The sequence below is a fragment of the Acomys russatus genome, chromosome 1, assembly GCF_903995435.1.
Source record: "Acomys russatus chromosome 1, mAcoRus1.1, whole genome shotgun sequence".
NCBI lineage: Eukaryota > Metazoa > Chordata > Mammalia > Rodentia > Muridae > Acomys > Acomys russatus.
This window is the reverse complement of record NC_067137.1, coordinates 83307032-83330254: the sequence shown is the minus strand read 5'-3', so window position 1 is coordinate 83330254 and position 23223 is coordinate 83307032. Positions and strand designations below refer to the sequence as shown.

At 38.8% G+C, this 23223-nt stretch overlaps 1 protein-coding gene and 1 pseudogene across 2 annotated transcripts in view; both read right to left on the bottom strand.

The window, feature by feature from the left end:
• Positions 1–23223, bottom strand: part of Mnat1 (MNAT1 component of CDK activating kinase) — a 149365-nt gene that overhangs the window by 54188 nt on the left and 71954 nt on the right. The gene's annotated exons all lie outside the window — the stretch shown is intronic.
• LOC127195355 (geranylgeranyl transferase type-2 subunit beta-like) lies at positions 18563–21385 on the bottom strand (annotated as a pseudogene).

The following is a 23223-nucleotide window of genomic DNA, read 5'->3' as shown; positions in this document are numbered from 1 at the left end:
GTGACCTAATGCCCTCTTCTGGCCTGCAGGTGTACATGCAGACCATTGCATACAAAATAAATAAGTAAGTAAATAAATAAATGGATGCATGAATAAATTTTTAAAAAGAAGAAAGGATGTGAACACACTTGTGAGGGGCTCTCTCTACGTGGGCTAGCTAAAGTGGGAAGACAAACACCAAATGCCAGTGCCACTAGCACATATATAAGGAGATCTGGGGGAAAGCTTCTGCTTTTTGCCTGACTGCCTTTGTATCTCCTGTGAGTCCATTGACCCATTTCCTGAGTGCATCTGCCTAGTTCTTAAGTCTATCCATGTCATTCTAGAGTCCACCCCCCCCTAGTTCTCAAGTGTATGTATCCACCCAGTTCTTGATTCCATCCACACTGTTGCTGTTGCTCCCACTGCTGTCACTACCCTTCAAGAACATCCGAACTCAACCTTTTCTGCCTTTCAATATGGACTAAAGACCAGTGGCTATTGAGGAACACTCCATACCTTCAGCATCAGATTGGGACTGCTGGGGTACACACCCCGGTAGACTAACCAACCACCCATGGCTTTTCAGCCTCTCCAGTATGATGACAGCTATTGTGGGACTGCTCAGACTTTATATGTAAGCCAGTCTAATAAGTCACCTTCTTGTGTGTGTTACTATTAGTTGTTCCCCTAAAGAACTCTGACTAATACAGTTACAGATGTTTTAAAGAGAAAGAGAAAACAAAGGGAGGGAGGGAGAAAATAGCAGCAAAGGGAGAAGTTGGGGACACCTCTCCTCAGCTCTCAACCAGAGGACAGACAAGAAGAGGCCATGATAAAAAGATTCCTCCTGAGTTAGCATCTTGGTGACCCCAGATTCTCAGCGAGTCATACTCTCCAGAAATTCCAAGAAGTATCTTGAGTCCAAATATTGAAACCTGTCCAAGCAGAATTACCTGTAGACCTTGGGGAAGAAACTTTAAACCAGAGCCATGCACTGTTCAGCAAAGGAATGCAGACTCAGGCTCTAAGAGGGCATTGGTGCTGTGAAGGACTTCGCAGAAGTAGGGTCAATATTCACAACCAAGCCATGAAGGATGACTCAGGACTTCTCCAGTATCTATGACCTCTCCCACAAAGTACTGCTCACTAACAGAACCAGTATGCACAAACTACCCGAGGTGTAACAAGTATTGGGAGTCAGGAACACGAGCTGAGGCAATAACCAGCAAATAGTCAAGAGACTGCATTAGGACTGTACACCCATCCAGCTCCCACCCCTCGCTCCCTGTCAGAGTTATACCTCTATTTAATGGCCAATGTCAGGTTAGCAGGTCAGCTCTGTCCTCTGCTGCTGTCATTCCAGCCCACTTCCTCCCTTCCTTCTTCTCTTCCCTCTCCCCATCCCCTCCCCTTTCTTTCTATCCTTTCATTTTGATAGTCTTCCCCAAAGAATATAAAATGGCCTTGATTGCAGGTTCACCATGTCTCAGCCTCCGAAGAGATGAGACTGTTAAAAATTATTTGAATCCATTTTTTCCTCTTTTTCATTCAGCCTTGAGCAAAAACTCCATCACTGCCCATCCCTGTCGCTACTGGTGTCTTTTTCATCCACTTTTCCATCCTTAGTGGTTAATCAACTTAACATTAATCATTTGTCTTACTCTTTGTGGGGGTAACTTTTTGTTTGTTTTGTTTTTCAACAGGGCTTCTCTGTGTAGCTCTGGCTGTCCTGGAACTCCCTCTGTAGACCAGGTTGGCCTTGATCTCACAGAGATCTGCCTGCTGCTGCATCCCAAGTGCTGGGATTAAAGATGTGCACCACCACTGCCCAGTAAGTACTGTAACTTGTCAGACTCTGGAATGGCCCAGGAAAACAGGCTCTAGGCACTTCTGTACAGGGCTCTAGACCAGGTACACCACAATGAGAAGAGCCCCTCTAAGGCTTAAGTCAGGTCTGAGTAAAAAGGAGAAAGCAAACTAAGACCCAGTGTTCATGCTTTCTGCTTCTGACTACCTCAAGCTCCTGCTGCCATGACTCCTCTACCATAGCCTCAAACCCCATTAGCCAAAATAAACCCATCCTTCCTACACTGCTATTGCAGGGTTTCTGTCACAGCAACAAGACAAGTAATACAAACTTTTTTTTCATAGAGATCAGATTTCCTCTCCCCCAGAGTGCTAGAATTAAAGGTGTATGCATGCCCCAAAATATAAAACTAGGATTACAAACACCAAAACCAGATAAAGACAGAACAATTGATATATATAAATCTCCCAGTGAATCTCCTTTGTCTCCTGGTGAAGACATGCATACAAAACTATTACTGATTAAATGCCTGCAAATCCAGTTAAAGACACTTCAAGTTGGTTTCATCCCATAGGCACAGGGATGGTACAGCATATACAACTAAATAACAACACAGAAGTTGGTTCCAGAACAGATATCACAGTATTATCTCAATAGGCACAGGCAATTGTTTTGACAGAATCCAAAGTCCCTTCATGATAAAAGTCCTGAAGATGTAAGAAACATAGGGAACGCATCTCAACATAATAAAGGCTGAAGCCAGGTGGTGGTGGCACACGTCTTTAATCATCAGCACTTAGGAGGCAGAGGCAGGCCGCTCTCTGTGAGTGCGAGGCCACTCTGGTCTACAAAGTAAGTCCAGGACAGCCAGGGCTCTGTACACAGAAAAACTCTGTCTCAAAAAACTAAATAAATAAATAAAATAAAGGCTGATATGACAAAGCTATAGCCAATGTTATATTAAAAGTGGAAAAAATGAAGACATTTCTTCTAAAATCAGGAACAAGACAAGGGTGTCCACTTTTTCCACAATTACTCAGTATCATGCTTGGAAACCTGGCTAGAACAACAAAACAAGGAAATAAAAATAGGAAAGAAAGAAGATAACGAATACATATTTGCAGAATGACTTTGTACATAAAAAATTCTGAAGATCCTACCAGAAAACTCATAGATTTGATAAACACTTTAAAGTGGCAGGATTATAAAAGTAACATACAAAAATCAGTAGCTTTTCTATATACCAAGAACATGCTGAGAAGAAAATCAGAAAAATAGCTTCACAATTGTTTCCAAAAAATAGAAGGAAAGATCTAGGGGGAAAAAAGACTTCTACAATAAAATAAAACACTGAAGAAAAAAATTAAAGAGGATAGTAGAGAATGGAAAGACCACCCCAATGATCATGGATTGGGGTCATCAATGGTCTCCAAATGGCTACATTACCAAAAGCAACCCAACATATTGGATCTAATTCCCATCAAAATTGCTTTTTTCCTTCCTTCCTTTCTTTCTTTCTTCCTTTTCTTTTTACGTTTTTCAAGACAGCATTTCTCTGTGTGGCCCTGGCTGTCCTGGAACTTGCTCTATAGACCAGGCTGGCCTTGAACTCAGAGATCCAAGTGCTGGGATTAAAAATGAGCACCACAATGTCTGGCCCCATGAAAATTTCAATGTCATTCTTTTTAAGTTTCATATAGTTTGAGGTTTATTTTGTCCATTAATTACATGTTATGTTTGTGTCTGAGTACATGTGAATGCCAATGGAGTCCAGAAAAGGGTATCAGATTGCCTGGTGCTGGAGTCACAGCTGACTGTGAACAGCAGCCTGTTATAGATGCTGGGACCTGAACGCCGGTCCTCTGCAAGAGTAGTAAGTTCTCTTTAGCACTGAACCAACTGTCTAGTCTCTCAATGCCCAGACAATGAAAACAAACTAGAGACAATAAACAAAATGTAAAATAGTCACCATATAATAAGCAGAGGAATATTAAGGAATAAAGTTTCAATAATTACTACACTATGGATGAACTGCAGGACAGCATATTATAAAAGCTTTTATGTGCATAAAATGTCCAGAAAGGACAAAATGCACATTAGTGATTGGTACAGATTAGGAGCACTAAATGTGCTGTGACTCTAAATGAGTTTAAGTTACCTTCTTAAAAATAATGAAAATATCCTCAATTTGACTTGCATAAATTGTTGTGACATTCTGTAAAGTAATTAAAAATCATTAAACCATAAAATTTAAATGATTTTAAATTTAAATAAGTAATAGTGCAATAGAATTGTATTTTTTTAAGAGTTTAAAGCAGTCAAATAAATTCAGTATTTCTATTTAAAAATCCAGGTAGGAGTGTTCAGTAAAGATGGCCAGGAATATAAAATAAACGCAAGAGAAACTAAGCTATCCTTAGATTCAAAGTAATGAACAAAATCAAGAATAAGTAAGATCAGAAGAGGAGACAATGTATAAAGAATGGGGTTGATACACTGAGTCTTACACATACCACTTGGAGAGGTGGCTCAGAGGCTAAGGGTGCCGGAAGCCTGAGCTCTGTTCTCAGGACTTATGTTAAGCAACTGACAACATCCTGCAACTCTAGCTCAGTGGGATCTGATGTCCTCTTCTGGCCTCTGTGGAAACCATCAATCAAACTCATACATGCATACACACACACCACACACACACACACACACACACACACACACACACACACACACACACACACACACAAATGTAATCCCTTTAAAAAGTAAAGCTATCCCTCACTTTCTTTTCTATAAGGCTCAGTGTACCTGGTTTTATGTTGAGGTCTGTAATACATCTGAGTTCTTCTGTGCAGGCTGATAAATATGGATCTATTTGCATTCTTCTACATGCAGGCATCCAGCTAGACCAGCACCATTTCTTGAAGATACTTTATTTTTTCCATTGTATAATTCTGGATTTTTAAATCAAAACTCAAGTGTCCATAGGTAGATTTACGTCTGGGTCTTTAATTTGATTCTATTGATCAACAAGTCTGTTTTTAAATCCAGTACCATGAAGTTTTTATTACTATACCTCTGTAGTAGAGCATAAAATTAGGGGTGGTGATACTTCCGCAAGCTCTTTTATTGTACAAGATTATTTTAGCACTTTTGGGTTTTTGTTTTTCCATATAAAGTTGAATATTGTTCTTTCAAAATCTGTGAAAAATTGTGTTGGAATTTTGACAGGAATTGCACTGACTCTGTAGATTGCTTTTGGTAAGATGGCCATTTTCACCATGTTAATCCTAGTGATCCATGAGCATGGGAGAGCTTCCACCTTCTGATAGCTTCTCCAAGTTCTTTCTTCAAAGACTTGAAGTTCCTATCACACAGGTCTTTTACTTCCTCGGTTAGAATTAGCCCAAGATATTTTGTGTTGTTTGTGGCTATTGTGAAACATGTTGTTTGTGGCTATTGTGAAACATGTTGTTTCCCTGATTCTTTCTCAGCCTGTTTATTGTTTGTAGGAGGGCTACTGAGTTGTTTTTTGTTTTTTGTTTTTGTTTTTAAGTTAATCTTGTACCCAGCCACTTCACTGAGGGTGTTTAAAAACTGTAGGAATTCCCTGGTAGAATTTTGGGAATTATTTATTGTGGGAGTGGCCAACTGCTCTAGCTTGAGACCTATGCCATGAGAGGAAGCTGACCCCTGACACTGCCTGAAGGGCCAGGAACCAGAAGCTAAATAGCCGAGAGACCTAGGATAAAACCAAACTCGACCAGTAAACAAAGCAAAACAAAGCAAAACAAAAAACCTCAATGAAATGATTCCTAATGATATTCTGCTATACTCATAGAGAGACCCGGTTTAATCATTACCAAGGAGGCTTCACCCAGCAACTGATGGAAACAGATGCAGAGACCCACAGAGAACATTAGGAGCTCCAGAAATTCTACAGAAGTAGAGAGAAAGGATTGTAGGAGTCAGGAGGTCAAGGACACCACAAGAAAAACACACAGAACTCAACTAACCTGGGCTCACTGGGGCTCACAGAGACTGAGCCGACAATCACAGAGCTTGCCTGGGTCTGACCTAGGCCCTCTGCAGATCTGTTATGGTTGTGTAGCTTGGTCTTCTTGTGTCACTCCTAACAGTGGGAGGGTCTGACCTCTTTCACTCTTATCCTGTCATTGTGTTGCCTTGTTCAGCCTTAATACAAGGGGTGGTACTTAGTCTTTTGTTTTGTTTTGGTTTGGTTTTGGTTTGGTTTTGGTGTTTCAAGACAGGGTTTCTCTGTAGCCTTGGCTGTCCTTGACTCACTTTGTAGACCAGGCTGACCTCGAACTCACAGCGATCTGCCTGCCTCTGCCTCCCAAGTGCTGGGATTAAAGGTGTGCGCCACCATGCCTAGCTAGGTGCTCAGTCTTATTGCAACTTGATATGCCATGTTTGATTGATGCCCGTGGGACCTTGGGAGGCCTGCCCTTTTCTTATGGGAAGCTGAAGAAGAGTAGATGGGAAGAGGGGACTGGGAGGGTAGAAGGGAGGGGATGTGGTCCAGATATAATATATGAGAGAAGAATAACTTTTTAAAAGTTAATTTTACAAATCTAAGGAGGCTGAAGAGATGGCTCTGGGAGTAAAAGTATACTCAGAGGACCCTCAATGGAAAGCTCACAACTGCTAGTAACTTCAGTCCATAAGATCTGTCACCTTTGATCTCTGAGTGCACCTGTAAACACCTACACACATATGCATATACATTCATAAACATAAATTTAAGTCTAATAAAATCACAAAAAATATTTTTAAAGACCAACATTAAGTTATGTATCTACATTTTTTGGCTTTAAAAAAAAGCACAAAACTGAGATCCTTTCCATTGTTATCACAGTTGCCATATCACAAATAGAAGGCATGCAACCTTAAAGGAACGCACTACTCTTGGGAGAGATGGGCAGATGGATACAAACCATACACTCCACAGTATAATTTGTTATTTGCCTGAATTCACCATCCAGTTCTCCTGTAAGGTCCAGCTTAGAAGCCAACTTTGCAAGTGTTAGGAGCAGAGTTTGGATCCCCAGCATCCACAGGAATACAAGGTGACTCAGGTGACCCACATGTAATCTCAGCATGTGGGGAACGGAGGCAGGAGATGCCTGGAACAAGCTGACTAAACAGACTAGTCACAACAGTGAACTCCATGTTCAACTGACAGCCTTGACTAATATGTGACACCAACTGCAGATCTTTACACATACTTACACACATAGCCACATAAAACCATCCATGGACATCACATGTACATATATCATACACATGCACGCATATGTACAATTCAGCTTCTGCCTTGCAGAGGTTTTATTTCAGTAAGTCATATTATAAGGAAAGTGTTTCTACCTGTATTTTTAGGGCTATTTAAATAACATGGAAAGAATGGCACTGAGGTTTCCATTAGCTAGCTCCTCTCACAATTTATCAAATTCTGCACAGCATGCTGCATTCCTATTGAAATTTGGATCCAGGGCTGGAGAGATGGCTCAGAGGTCAAGAGCACTGACTGCTCTTTCAGAGGTCCTGAGTTCAATTCCCAGCAACCGCATGGTGGCTCACAACCATCTATAATGTGATCTGATGCCCTCTTCTGGCCTACAGGTGTACATGCAGACAGAGCACTGTATATATAATAATAAATTAATCTTTTTTTTTTTTTAATTAAAAAAATTAGAAAGAAACTGGGATCCAGAACATGTCACTCTTGGAGCATTGAGTCACCTCAATTCTAAGGGTACTTACAGAGACACGATCTACAGAAAGTCTTTGAGAAAAAAATCAAGTAAGGTATTTTTCTACTGCTTCTATTCTGGCAAGTGTCCTAATAAACATGTGAGCATGTATATATGCATATATGTGTTGGTATAGGTTTTTTAATGTTTTAAGAAGCGAGCAAACTCGAAGAATATGCCTGGCACTGTCTACAAGCTGAATGTGTAGAGTCATATTTCTGTGGTAGTTCAGGTATTTTCAATATAATTTCAGAAAAAGCAGAGTAATTTCTGTACTTTGCTGTTCCAGTCACTGTAGTGTGATTGTCAGCCTGTCATCACTATAACAGCTGCAGGAGGATCCTGCTAAACCATCACTTCATGGTAAGAACAACTCACCCCGTCCTTACAGTCACACAGAAATGACTTTTTCTCATTGCTTTTCAAAATTGACAGTAACTGTCAAAGGACAAATGAAGGGCAGGGGTCTGAAGGTCAAAGGGTAACTATACACCTATGCTGGTGTTGTCTCTAAAGATGAATGAACTGACGCTAAACACGGAAATTCTAAGTTTCATTTCCATTATCAATAATGGGGTTAGGGAGCCTGAAATACCAAACCAGCCTGCTCAGAATCCATGACCACTAAGCAGAAATAAGCTTCTGCCTGCATATGTATCATAAAAATTAACAGGATTTCCCTCTAATTTAATATGTATCTGGTTCATATGTATCTTTAAAAAGACTCCCAACGGGGGAAAAAAGCATTCATTTCTATATTTCCCAATTTTCTACTAAAATCAAACAAAAAAAATGTTTTACAATGGGTAGTGTATAACTTCAAAAACATTGGCTACTTTTAAAGCATCCTAATGAAGATTTATTCCTAGGACTAGTCTTTAGGACCTTTTATCTTTTAATTGTAAAGCATGTTCCCCACCAACCGAAAAGGCTTCCTTCTCAAAACATATTTACGAGCTCTTGTCCTGTACACACTGAGCCAGCTCATCAGCAAGGCTCATATTTTGAAAATGTTTCAAACCATCAAAGAATTCCTAACACCTAAGTGAACTTAAACTTCTTGTTCATCATGAACAATCAAGTGGTCCCAAAGAGCTGTGTTATATTCTTTCAGCCAAAACAAAGTCTTTGAAAATGTTTCTAGCAAATTGGCTCTGAAATGTCCTCACAATCTGTCCACTATAGGGAAATAATTTTGTCATACCAATCCATTTGCAATGTCCCCTCTTGAAACTTATCATTTAGTGTTCAAATACTGCGTAGAGGAGTATTCTTCACTCGTCTCAACTCTAGTTTAGACACCTGGTATGCCAATATAAACTACTGCAAGAAGTTTCAAAAATAAAAGGTAACTTATATAGAAGTGAAAGGTTAGGTGGCACCCACCTGTAATCTGCGAGTTCGGAAAGTGGGGTAGGAAGATGACAGTAAGCCTGGTCACTGTGGAGTTCAGGGCCTTGGCTCAAAGGGGAGAAAAGGAAGGACAGAAGGAAGAGAGGAGAGGACAGACCCACGCAATTTATTTACTTTATTTTGTTGTTTTAGGTTTATTTTTCCACTGCAAACAACACAGTGTTGAGAGAGAACTGTTTTTAATTCTTTCTCTGATGCTTGTCTCACTGCTGGACTATAGTTTGTTGCCAAGAGGACATAGCGTCCAACAAATCATGTCTGTTTCTATAAAAAGACCAGAAAAGAAAAACATCAAGAGAGACTAGCTGGTGAGTCAAAAACCTGTTTCCTTAAAAAGACTGTGTTAATTGTTAAAAACAAAACAAAACAACAAAAACCCTATCCTATTTGACAGAAATTTCAAAATCAGCTTCTTAGGCACACAACATTTTAGCTGATTTACTTTTAGTTCTTATAAGAGTGGTTTTCAAGAAATAATTATTATCTTGGCACCAAAAGTGAACTGGTAGGGAACCAATGATAATGACAGCTTGTACATATATCTACTACATTTCTGACCGTAATAAACATAAAATTGGTTTGTGCAATTTTATAGCAAAGCAAAAAAATATTTCAGTGAAAGACATAATGAAAAGCTAAAGGATTCAGCCATACAAGTTCTAAGCCTGGTATAGTGCTTGGTACATATTAGGAATGTTTATTTCAAGAATGAACAGGTGTTTTAACAATGGCCCTTCAATCCTCTACCTCAGCCTCCCAAATAATGCATGACAAATCTCTTAGTTCTATTTAAGGTCTTTCAACTACAAAATGAATAACTACTGTACAATTTCTTTTGTTAGGTATTATATCACAACAGCAAGACAAATAACTAATACCCCTATACAAGTTTGGGATTTTAAAAAATTATTTATTTACTTTGGGCTTTTTAAAAAAAATTAATTTATTCATATTACTTCTCAATTGTTATCCCATCCCTTGTATCCTCCCATTCCTCCCTCCCTCCCGTTTTTCCCTTACTCCCCTCGCCTATGACTATGACTGAGGGGGACCTCCTCCCCCTGTATATGCTCATAGGGTATCAAGTCTCTTCTTGGTAGCCTGCTATCCTTCCTCTGAGTGCCACCAGGCTTCCCCATCCAGGCGACGTGGCCAAATATGAGGCACCAGAGTTCGTGTGAAAGTCAGACCCCACTCTCCACTCAACTGTGGAGAATGTCCTGTCCATTGGCTAGGTCTGGGTAGGGGTTTGAAGTTTACTGCACGTATTGTCCTTGGCTGGTGCCATAGTTTGAGCAGGATCTCTGGGCCTAGATTCGCCCATCATAATGTTCTTCTTGTAGGTTTCTAGGACCCTCTGGATCCTTCTACTTTGCTATTCTCCCATGCTTCTCTCATTTGGAGTCCCAATAGGATGTCCTCTCCTCTATCCCACTTTCCTGATAAGTGAAGACTTTCGTGGGACATGCCCTTTGGGCTAGTGTCCAATTATAAGTGAGTATATACCATGTGAGTCTTTCTGCTTCTGGGTTAACTCACTCATTATGATCATTTCTAGTTCAATCCATTTGTCCACAAATTTTGGAAATTCCTAGTTTTTAATAGCTGAGTAGTATTCCATAGTGTAAAAGATACAAGGCACATACTTAAACATAATAAAGACTATATACAGCAAGCCAACAGCCAACATCAAATTAAATGAAGAGATACTCAAGGAAATTCCTCTAAAATCGGGGACCAGACAAGGCTGTCCACTATCTCCATATCTCTTCAATATAGTTCTTGAAGTTCTAGCCAGAGCAATAAGACAACACAAGGAAATCAAGGGATCCAAATGGGAAAGGAGGAAGTCATATTATCCCTATTTGCAGATGATATGATAGTGTACAAAAATGACCCCCAAAATTCCACCAGAGAACTCCTACAGCTGATAAACACGTTCAGCAAACTGGCTGGATACAAAAATAACTCAAAAATATCAGTAGCCTTCCTATATACAAATGACAATCATACAAAGGAAGAAATTAGGAAATCTACACCCTTCATGATAGCCACAAGCAATATAAAATATCTAGCAGTTACTCTAACCAAGCAAGTGAAGGACTTCTTTGAAAAAAAACTTTAAATCCCTACTTTGGGCTTTTTTTGTTTTGGTTTGTATTTTGGTTTTTATGAGATAGGGTTTTCTCTGTGGAGCCTTGGCTATCCTGGACTCACTTTCTAGACCAGGCTGGCCTCAAATTCACAGAGATTAGCCTGCCTCTGCCTCCTGAGTGCTGGGATTAAAGGCGTGCGCCACTTCGCCCAGCTGGGATTTTTTTTTTTTTTTTTTAAGTTTTTGGTTTTGTTTTGGTTTTTTTCTAGATAGGGGCTTCTCTGTGTAGTCCTGGCTGTCCTGGAACTTGCTCTGTAGATCAGGCTGGCCTCGAACTCACAGAAATCCACCAGCCTTTGCCCTCAAGTGCTACAATTAAAGGTGTGTACCACCACCACCTGGCAGGATCTTTTTATTTTTATCTTTTTTTTTTTTAATGTGCATTGTGTGTAAGTCTAGTGGCCATAGAGGCTAGGAAAGGGTGTTGGACCTTGTCAACTGGAGTATACAGATAAATCTTTTTCCTTTTTGGACAGGGTTTCCTCAAACTCACTCTGCAGTTCAAGCTGCCCTCAGGACTCAGAGATCCGAGATCCACTTGCCTCTGCCTCCAGAGTGCCAGGATTAAAGATGTTTGTTACAAGCCACCATGTGGGCTGAACCCAGGTCCTCTGCAAGAGCAGCTAGTGCTCTTAACTGCTGAGCCATCTCTCCAGACCCAGGTTTTAAACCCTCTCAGCCAGAGGTAAGCACTTACCTATCATAGGAATATTTTAACTCATTTATCAAATATTTACCAAATGGTAGGAACTGAGAAGCTCTAATATAATATTTATCACCAGAACTGACCCAACTTTTAAGTATTTATCAACATGTACAAATTAATATGCAACAATATGGATTTATAGACATTAATCACAAAGTGTAAGTACTTTGTGATATATTTATAGGTTCTTTTAAAATGAAAGTTATACTAGTTCTTTAAATCAATTTCTGAAAAGCATTTAGACTTAGGCAAACTACATCTGTACTGATATAAACTCTAATATATATATATGTGTGTGTTTATGTATATGTTTAATTTTCTTTGTATAATGAGCAAAAGCAATCTCTTTTTTAAATAGCGCATAAACTGATGGCTTGTTTGTCAACCATTATAAATTGTATACACAGTGAAATATGACATGAAAGACTATCTCAACTAAAAAGAATCATTCTTAGCAATGTTGAATAAAGTACCTTCCGGGGAAGCACTGAGCTAACCAGTCTGTCAGCTGCATTTCCCCCTCCCTTGACCATGCTTCATGTTTACTCTATGGGTTACAGAAGAGTCACGGTTCTTTTAGGTCTTTCATCTAAAAGCAGATGTATCACTCAGCTTAATACTGGTCCCACAAACACAAAAGCATCTAGACTGTCACAGTTTGCTTGACTTTTTTGTTTGTTTGTTTGTTTGTTTGTTTTAATTCAAGAAGATAAAAACTAATTTTATTCTATAGTCTTCCTTTTATCAAAAAAAAAAAAAAATCTGAAGGTAAACTGAAAAGAGGTTTACTTGGTAAAACAGTAACCTAAAGGGCAATGAAAAACCTAACTTTGCAGTGTCTCTGAGTTTTAAAGCTTGGTATTTTAACGCTGGGAAGGCCTGACATGTGACCAGCTGTTAGGACAGGTGCTGTCGCCAACCAGCTGCCTTTGCTAAAACACATTCTACAGATTACCACTTAATCTCCCACCAACAGCAACGGCTGCTGTTGCTTTGCTATAATCACCACTGAAAATAAACATGGTCACCAAAACAAGAAGAGCAACAAGATATAATTTTAAGCAAAACATGGCTCTGTACGTAAGATCTGTACCTACTTTTTTCCTTCTATGGTTTTTTGGAATTCCTTATATTAAACCCAAGTCTTCCTTGCCTGGCTCTTACCATCTCACTGCAGGCTCTCTTATAAAAATTCAGATAGATAGATAGACAGACAGACAGACAGACCAGACAGACAAAGAGATATGATAGGCCGATAAACATAAGATACTGAGGAAAAGAGTTATGGTAGTTAGATAAAATTTTCTTTGCTGCTCTTGTTAAATTCTGACTCCGCTGATCATGTTAAGATCAGGAGAAATAGACTTAGTGGAGACATATACCTTCTCATGACATCTGACCTTGTGCTGGGACTGATCCACACTCCCCCTGCCCTCATCCAATAAGAAACTCCCACCCCTGCACACTTAGTTCTTCCACAAGGATATCCCACCTCACTAAACACATTCAGAACTATCACATAAAATAATTTTCTGCATCAGGGAAATTATGATAAAATTACTTTGAAGATCTTTAAAAAGATCTGGCACAAGGTGCTGATGAAGCTGCTTTCAATTCATTTGGAAACGAACTGAGAAGTGGACTCAGTGTTTACTTTTATGATCTAGCTGTGCTTTTAATGGTTGAAGTTAACACGGATTCTTAAACAGCAAGTAACACTAGGTTCTACAGTGTTTTTAAAACCCACATGCCTGTGCCCTCCACTATGACCTCTACAAAGCAGTTGTACGCTTTGCTGCGGTGCAAATCCTCCCAGACAAGTTGAACCTGTTCTCTTTGGCACTGAGCCCTTGCACTGAACACACAGCTGAGATTTATTATAAAAAGACTGAGGGGCATTATTTCTCAACATCCATCCTTCACATACAGCCAAGTGTAATCTTTTACAATCTTTGGAGGCTCTTAAATAAACAGATCATCACTTAATCACAAAGTTTTTTATTTGTCACTAATTGCAGGGCATTTTACACTGGAAAAAAGCTAGCATACAAAGCTATGTACTACAGGTTGTGACAATTAGTCTCTTGAAGTGCATTAGAAACAACAGCACTCTTAATCCTCGGGTCTTAGAACAATTACCTGCCTTACTGTCCTTACAAGGTTAAGGCGATAAAATCATTATTAATAAACCTGTGCTTACAGGCCTACACTTTAAGAAAATAAGGTTTGTTTGTTACTAGTTTTGATCTCACATCACTCACTGGTCTTTTACAACCCAGAAACTTTACATTCCTTCACATTTTACTTTTTACTAGGTTCTCCTGTGGGTCTTTCAAAAACATCTTCTGCTTCAGCTCAGCAGCATCCACAACAGGTCTATTCCTCGGTTCCTCAGAGCTGATTCTCTAGGCATAGGGAGAAGTTCTAAGAAGTATCTTTAATAACAGCAATTACCACACTGTTTAAATTAATTCTTCAGCACTTGCTAATTGATTTAGCAAACAGTATTGCCTTGGTGGGAAAAAAAGAAAAGAAACTCACATAGCAGCAGGCATATTCTATCCTGAAAGTTAAGGTCAAACTAGCCTATCAGCTAGCTGCCTAACACTTAAAGACACTGAAGTGTGTTGCGTCAAGTGGGCATGTCCCCACTGTACATATTTCTAATATTTTTATTAACACCAAGTATACAAGATGGAAAATGCTTGTAATCCTTTTCCAAATATATTTTTAAATGAATGATTATTAAGCTATTTTATGGTTTAAAAAGCCAAAGGATATTTGTAGGAATTAAAGGATCAGGAGTAAAATAGGTATATTCATCAGCAGCACCAAATATACTTTGTCTTCACTTAAAGAAGAAGTTTCTTCCACTAAAGTTTGACACGTAGGTATAATCACGCTATCTCAGTCCTGAGAAAGGCTGTCACAGGTAGTTTGACATGTAGGTATAATCACGCTGTCTCGGTTCTGAGAAAGGCTGTCACAGGTAGTTTCCAGCAATGATGTAAAAGTTTAGCAGTTAGGACCGTTTGTATTCATCACTAAGCCAAAATAACACTTCTAGAAATTTTCTAGAAAATTCAGTCTCTCAGAGAATAAAAAGTATTAAACTTTAGGTGTTTTACAGTGTGTGTGTGTGTGTGTGTGTGTGTGTAACAATAATTGAAGAAGGGGCCATGAATTTGAGAAAGAGCAAGTGGTGGTGCATGGGAGGGACCTGAGAGGGAAAAGTAAGGGAGGAAATAATGCTATTATATTATAATCTCAAAAAATTATAATAAAAATTCACATGTTTTACAGGCATTACATCATGAAAAAAGTATATAAGAAAAGTATTCACTTAAAATAGTCACAAAATGAATCTATACTATATGGAGCAGCATAAATATTGAGATTCATAAAACAAAGCAAACATGTTTCAAATGCCTCAAAGCCTGATCCGGAGAACTAGGGGAGAGAGAGAGGGAGAGAGAGAGAGAGAGTCAGTCTGTGTGTGTCTGTTCTCATGTATACGTAGGTACACCTCTACATGTATGGCATGCGTGTGGATGCCAGAGGTCTGCCTTGGTGTCATTCCTTGCTCTTTGAAACAAGGTCCCTAACTGGCCCGGAACTCGTCCAACAGGCTGTAGAAACAACTTTTCCTCCACTTCTTTTGATTGTTTATACCACAATAGCTTTATCATCAATATATTGTTTTTACGAGTAAGAACACAAGTATACTCTCTACTTGCCTATAGCATCCCATATGACATATGCCTTTAAAAGAATACAATATTGAAAAAAACAGGCTTTTAGCTGGGGGAGTGACTCCATGCTTGCTGTGTAAGCATAAGAACCCAAGCTTGCATCCCCAACACCCATGTAAAAAGCTGGGCACAGCAGCAGGAAACTCTAACCCTAGCACTGCAGAGGAGCAGGGCAGAGGAGCAGAAACAGTTAGCTTCCGGTTCAGTGACAGACTGTCTCAAGAACTAAGGTGAAGAGCAATAGAAAAAGATGCCTGACATGTACCCTGACCTCCACATGTACACACATGGGTAAATACACAGAGAAAGGGGAGGAAAGGAGGAAGCGGGAAAGAGAGGAGAGGCCTCTCAGTCCAAAAGGTCACCCTAGATCTTGAACAAGAATGAACAGGGACTTTTATTTAGTCTCAGTTTTGCGTATAAACAAATTTAAGAAATCAGATAAAATATAAAGGATTCAGCAGTGCCAAACACCTATGAAACGCCCTTTATTACCTCTGCTACATCATCGCTATGTCCATGAGGAGGAGGAGCAGATCATTCATACCACATCCACTGTCATTCAGTATTCCACATACAGAATCACTACAGACAACTACCAACCTGCTGTCAAATGTAAACTTTACAGAATGCTTGTAGCCTGACATGGTGTTGCAGGCTTATAGCATCTCCAGTGTGAAGATGAGGTGGGTTACATACTGCCTAGACAGCCTGGGCAGCATAGAAACATCCTATCATCCCTCCTCCCCAAAAAAGGAAAAGGAAAAAAAAAAAAAAAAAAAACTCAAGGGGAAAAAATCTGTTTATAATTAAGTTAAAACTCAAAACATCGGGGCTGGAGAGATGGCTCAGAGGTTAAGAGCACTGACTATTCTGCTGTTCTTCCAAAGGTCCTGAGTTCAATTCCCAGAAACCACATGGTGGCTCACAACCATCTATAATGTGATCTAATGCCCTCTTCTGGCCTGCGAGCTATGTATATATAATAAATAAAATCTAAAAAAAAAAAAAAAAAAAAAAAAAAAAAAAAAAAAAAAAAAACTCAAAACATCTTCCTGTAGAAAGAATATTATTAATGATGGTGCAATCCCAGACTGACAACATATAATATACATTAATTATCTTTAATTTAGTCTTGGGCTCTGGGAACAATACAACAGGGACTCAAAGACAAGTTTGTGTTCTATTTCTTGGGACCTTGGCTAGCACTTAGGCAAAGCTTGAAATCCTTAATTTCTTTTTCATTTTGTCCTTTGTATTCCCATCTACCACCCTTAAATTCCTAAGAAGAAACTCACAGCCCCTGGCCACTATGAACACTATTATGTTCCCTGATCTTAAGTCACAGCCTGAATCTATCACAATTAAAAACTTCCTAACTTCAGTAAGGTCTTAGAGGGAGAAATGCAATTGTAAGATTTTTTTTCCTTTACATTTTTCTTTTTCGCATATACATTTATATTATTACACATATATACAATAAATTACATATAGCAAGAACCACGAAACAATCAGGATTACATACATGGTACATTCATGGTGTGTTGGCTATTTGTATTTGACAGCCTTGAAGAAAACATCTTTCCTATCTTGGTGAGTCTAAAATTCTGTGTGTAAATCAATATCTAACATATCTCATCTCTATCAACATAAAACATCTATCTAGACCTAAAAATATCTTGATCCCTAAGCAACTAAGCTTAACTGTAAAACTAAACTATCTGGTCTTCAACCCCCTCAGAGACTTGAGAAGGAATAAAACCAATTACCTGAGTAACCAGGAAATGCCGGTTAGCAGCTTCCAAAATGAAAAAACTGACAGAGACAGTTTGGTGCCTGATATCTGACAGACATATTTGTGAAGCAGGGCAATTGTATGATTTTACTTGGTAAACTTCTGGGATTTGTTATTTCATTATTGATTTTTAAAAAGGCAATTGTAAGATAACTTTTTCTTAAGCAATATATTAAGTAGTTCCTTATAAAACAGACTATGGATTATTTACTTTTTTATATTATCAACAGAGATTGCCTTTGGGAGCACTAGCACTACTTCACACGGCTAATGAGAAACAGGGTCGCATGCCCTGTGATGCGAGCTTGGAAGAGTACAGGGGTCTGGAAATAATGGAACTCAAGGGCTCTCAGAATTAGACAGGCGAGGAAAGCCCATCTCCGATCTTACTGACCTCTCCATTTTTTGATTCTCTCTTCAATATCCTTGTCCATGCCAAATCCTCACAACCTACCAACAAAGCACTCACCAGTCTACTCACTCTGTCTCCACACAAGTCTACTAAGGACATTTTAGGACCTAGCAATTGAAAGCACCAGTTTACAAAGCAAAACAAAATCCCCTTTAACAGTCAGAGACACAAATCTATGTGACACAGACAAAATTCTCTCCATATCTAATTAAGGCATAAAACCACAAAGTCTCACAAAAGCAGACCTAGACTTCCTGTTTCATGAGCTGATTTGTACAGCAGATATGCATGTCCCTGCATTGGCATCGATCACCAGTCACACGAGGACAAGAGAATGAATGCTTATGCAGCTTCCCTAACTACAGTATCTCACTCAGACAACAAGGCTCTTCTAAAGCCTGGTTCATCTGAGGTTTTGACATACTTTGCATTCTTGTTTTTGTTTTCAGAAATTCTAATGGATTGCCAGACTAATGTTAGTCTCATTATGCATTTAACCAGACCATATCTGCTTAGCAGAAAGTCCCACAAAATATTTAAAAGGAACAGAGTAACTTTTAGAATTCCAACTATCTATAAAATGTGATTTTATGTCATCCTTTTAATGACTCATAAACTCATTAATAGTTCATAAAAGATTGTGGCATTATTTACAGTTAGTCAATTTACAACTTAAAACAAACAGTTCTCTTTCCCCTCCCTTCTCTAAAGGGCTTAAAATTCTGGCAGATTCTATTTCCAAGTGGTTTTTGTTGTTGTTGTTGTTTTGTTTAGTTTTGTCTTTTTATTTTTGTGCGTCTTTTGAATCATGAGTATAACTCACTTGTATCAGTTAGCACTCTGTTAACAAAAATCATTTTCCATCACTATTATTTCAGGTCAACAAGACATAGGGAGGCATCAGGAAACACTAGCTATTTTTAAGTTTACTGTTATGGAGATATCAAAAACATAAACTTCAGACACAGACAAGAATACTACAGAAGATCTAAATAGGTATTTTACAAGAGTTATAATTGCATAATTTATCACTACGTTATCATGATATACAAAATATTAACAGCAGTCACCACTAGGTTTGGTAAGTGCTTCAAATACAGCAATGTTAGGTTACAGCAGCATACACTAAGCATCTTTCCCATCTCTGAATCTAGCTCAGAAGTTTAGACTATCCACCCTCTGAGATACTTCAAACATTCACAAGACAAGACCAACAGGTTTAATCATCCAATATAGCGATTGCAAGGTATGAAAAGGATCCACCTCACCTCCTGGCCTGTGAGCAAAGCCTCCAGCCTCTTCATCACGACACTCGAACAAGAAACTGCACAGCTCTTCTCTATCAATCCAATGAAGCCTCCTGCTTACCTTTAGGGAGGCCAAATCCACCATGAACAGCATACAGCTGGTAACTTCTCCAGGCTTCCACTGCATTTACATGAGGGCAACTGTCATACTCAACCATACACCAACCAAGTAAGTCAGAATTCATTTGCTACAACTGACTAGTTAGCACCAGGAATCCTGTGCACCAACTGATCTGTCCAGCATGAGATTCAGAGCCCAGTTCACACCCAAGTCCATCATGAAAGTTCATATAAGACTAAACAAATTCAGTTGCCTTCCTCACATTCATAGCATCAAGGTTGCCCAACAGAGTCAGGGTTGCCACCACAGAAAATGAGAATCTATCAATTTCTCCCTGGTTATCTTCTGTAGACTTTGAACATAATCCACTTTATTTATTTACATCAGTAACATTAATACTATCATACAGAGTAAGAATCTGGACAGCACGAAGAGTGGACAGAGGACAGATGTGGACCATGTCCAGTGCTTAGTCCCGCACACTTGTGCTGACATGGCTTGATAAATGTCAGTATTTCTTCTCTGTTCATGAGATGAAGCTGCCCCATGAGGTCATCACTGCCAGGGCCCCGTAGATGCCACTCATTCTCAAACCCATACATCGAGCATTCACAGCCATCTTTCTATGAGCGACAAGAAGCAATATAATCAGCGTGTTTCTCCAGTAGCAGGGTGCCAGGTGCCTCTGACTTGACAGCGACTTCTGCAGTCTGCCCATTCTGGAGCTCCAGAAGCCCTATGGGCACGTGTAAGACTGATCTTATGTGTGGAGTTCTTCACCTAATCACTCTCCTGCTTTGACACCTTTTGTTGTTAGTTTCTTTAGTTTCTAAAAAGTTAATCTTTATGGAAAAACTGTTAAGTTAAATATGGGAAACAGCTTAACTTGTAACTGACATCTCGAGTCATGTAAGGATGCTCTCTGAGCACTTGAGCATGTTATTTCAGCCCCATAAATACCACACTGCAGTGTATAGTGTAAAGATGACCAAGGCTACCGTCCAAGTTCCACAGGCATTAACTCACAGCACCAGAACCTGAACTCATGCAGGGTGACACTGAAAGCCCTTATGGCCACCACAACTGTCTTCTGTGAGTGGGGGCTGAGGTTCCCTTGCTTGTACCATTCAATCAGAACGAAGGGAGACTATAATTATTCTCCACTACTTCTCATTCTCAACTCAAATGCTCCTGTGCGAAAAGTACACCATGTGGGACACAGGAACTAGCTTGATAACCTTTGAGAAAAGGATAGTGGAACCTTACTACAACTCAAAGTAGCCAAGAAAAAGTGTGCAACATCACTTACCATTTCAAGGAGCACAGATCTTATTACAGAAATTGTAAACACATCTGTGCCTATTATCTCTAAACTAAAGTTAGTAATATGGACATTTTAAAAATTATTTTACAGAGCCTATCAATCCCAATAATCTTCATTCAAAAGAGCTACGTGTGGCACAGCTGTGCAGGACCTACTCCCATAAATATAATAGAGCTGTGCGAGGAGGGGTAGCCCTGGATCAAGTCTTTGCTGGTCTCTCTCAAACTTAGCATGTTCAACACAAGAGACACGTTGCTAAAGTAAAACATAATTAAACAAATAATCTATAGGCTTGAACTTTCACTCTGATTTTCACTGTAATCTGTGCTTAGTGAATATATCAGTAATGGGGTGATTAATAATACCCATATTGTATATGTACATGCAAAAGTATTCAACACTAGAATACATTTAGTCTTAAAATTTATTAACACAATTAACATACAAGAGATCTAGGAATACAAGGCAGTTGCTAAAACCTCACTACATTGATTTTAGGTATATATGTTAAGTCTTTCTCATTAATAATAATTATTTTTATAGCAGACTACGAATAATAAGGAAATATTAATTAAGTCTATCACTTATTTGTATTAACTGTACCACCCAATTTAAGTTCATTCTTTTGATGCTCTAATTATCAAAAATATTATTTGAAAGATGAAATTTATTTACTTATGACCAAAAAAAAAACCCACCAGAAATGAAAAATCCCAACAAAATACTGTGTTTCTGTTACATGAATGATGTACAGTTGAGAAGCTCACAATAATCAAATGCGCAAAGTATCTCCACGTGCTTCAGACAAGAACTAGCCAAAACAAACAAGACTGTAGAAATTCACTGTTTTATTTCCCTACCGTGTGTCACCCGCCTTCTTGCCTTTGCCTGCCTATTGTTCATAGTTACACTTTTAAAGAAATAAAGCAACAAATCAAATCTCCAGCTGAGAACTGTAGTTGTAGACATTGCATGGCAATAACATTGTCCAGGGAAATGTTTATTGACAAAAACACCTGAAGAAAATATGCATTTCCTAATCCAATGCTAAATAGACTGTGGTATCTCTTACTGGTATTAATCAAGTTTAAGCAAGATCATACAGATCTTCAAGAAAAGCTAATACTTCTGATCATTATCAACCTTATTTTTATATGTTATACACCTGGTAATGATGTAATGATAAGCTTTATTTTTATCTGATATATATATATATATAATGACCCCATGAGTTGAAAATACTGTAAGGCAGGAGAAAAGAGAATTAAAGCAATAATACAAAATGCTTTCACAATATGAACTGAAACAGCATGTGCTGAAACAAAAAACTTCACATAGCATTTCCATTTCTCACTGGTAAAGTTCTCCTCAAAGAGATATTACTGAATCATGTAGCTATGAAAACTTGAGGGAAAAGGCAACCAAATAAGATGAATTTATCTCCAATTCTAAATATAATAAAACTTTTGAATTGCCTCTTTGCACTGAAGCCTCAAACACATGGTAGAATCATCTAAGTTGAAGCCCTAATGGAGCTATGGACACAACTGATTAACATGCACTCAAAAAAAAATCTAATGAAAACTGGCAGAGCTGGAAAGATGGCTCAGTAGTTAAAAGCACTGGCTGCTTTTCCAGAGGACCTATACTGTTCCCAGCCCAAATGGGGCTCACAACTGCTGGAGAACAGCCCATGTATGAAGCTGTGTGAGGAGGTTTCTGGGAGCTTGTGAGAACACTCAAACAAACAAGAAGAGCAGAGTGTTATGATCACTGTTCCTGCACAGCATTAGTTGTTCCTGGAATATGCTTTCACACCCTTCCTGACAGGTGTGACAGACAAGAGTGCGTTTACTTCAGACTATTCATTACAGACGGCTATTTTATTTGTTAATTTGCATTTTATGGAAAAAGATGTTTTTGCCACGTGTGGCTTGTCCTTGTGATTGTGTACTTTACTCAGGCTATGCTTCTTAACCCTCAAAGTATAAATTGTCAGATGCTCTGCATAAAGTTAGCTATTGCATGAGACTTTAGTCCACCCTCCTTTTTAGGACCCTCTCTCCCAGGTTCATGCCTCCAACTAGGGTGCTAAACAACAGCCATCGCTAACTCCAGGTCCAGGGATCGGATTCCTTCTTCTGGCCTCCTCAGGCACCAGGCAGCCCATATATGCATGCATGCAATGAAGACATGCATGAAAACATTCAAATACATTTTAAAAATTCACATTACATTAGCAAGCTGAACCATAAGTTGAAATCACATGTATACTAGAACTACACAAGTGAAAATGAAATTTGAAATAATTCCTTGAAGACAATATCTAAAACATGAAATACATAGGAACAGATGTGATAATAAGTCTAAGACATACCACTGAAAACTATAGGACAGTTCTGAGATAAAGGGATTTCCAGTGCAGAAACATCAACCTGCCTCAGGAGAAAAGAAAAAGAAAACAGTTGATAAATGCAAACCTAGATATAACAGAGTTGGTGAATGTCAAAGAAGGGTATCAGTAGAGATAATGTGTATTTGTTGGTTGTCTTTGGGATTTCAGACTGGGATCTCACTTGGACTGGGCTCATCATATAGCTGAGTCAGATCTCAAACTCACCATGATTTTCCTATGTCAACCTCTCAAGGAAAAAAAAAAAAAAAGAATTGTCTTATTGGCCTCTGCTACCATGCCTAGGTAGTATAGCTAATGTAAGTATGTTCTACATGCTCAAGAAGAT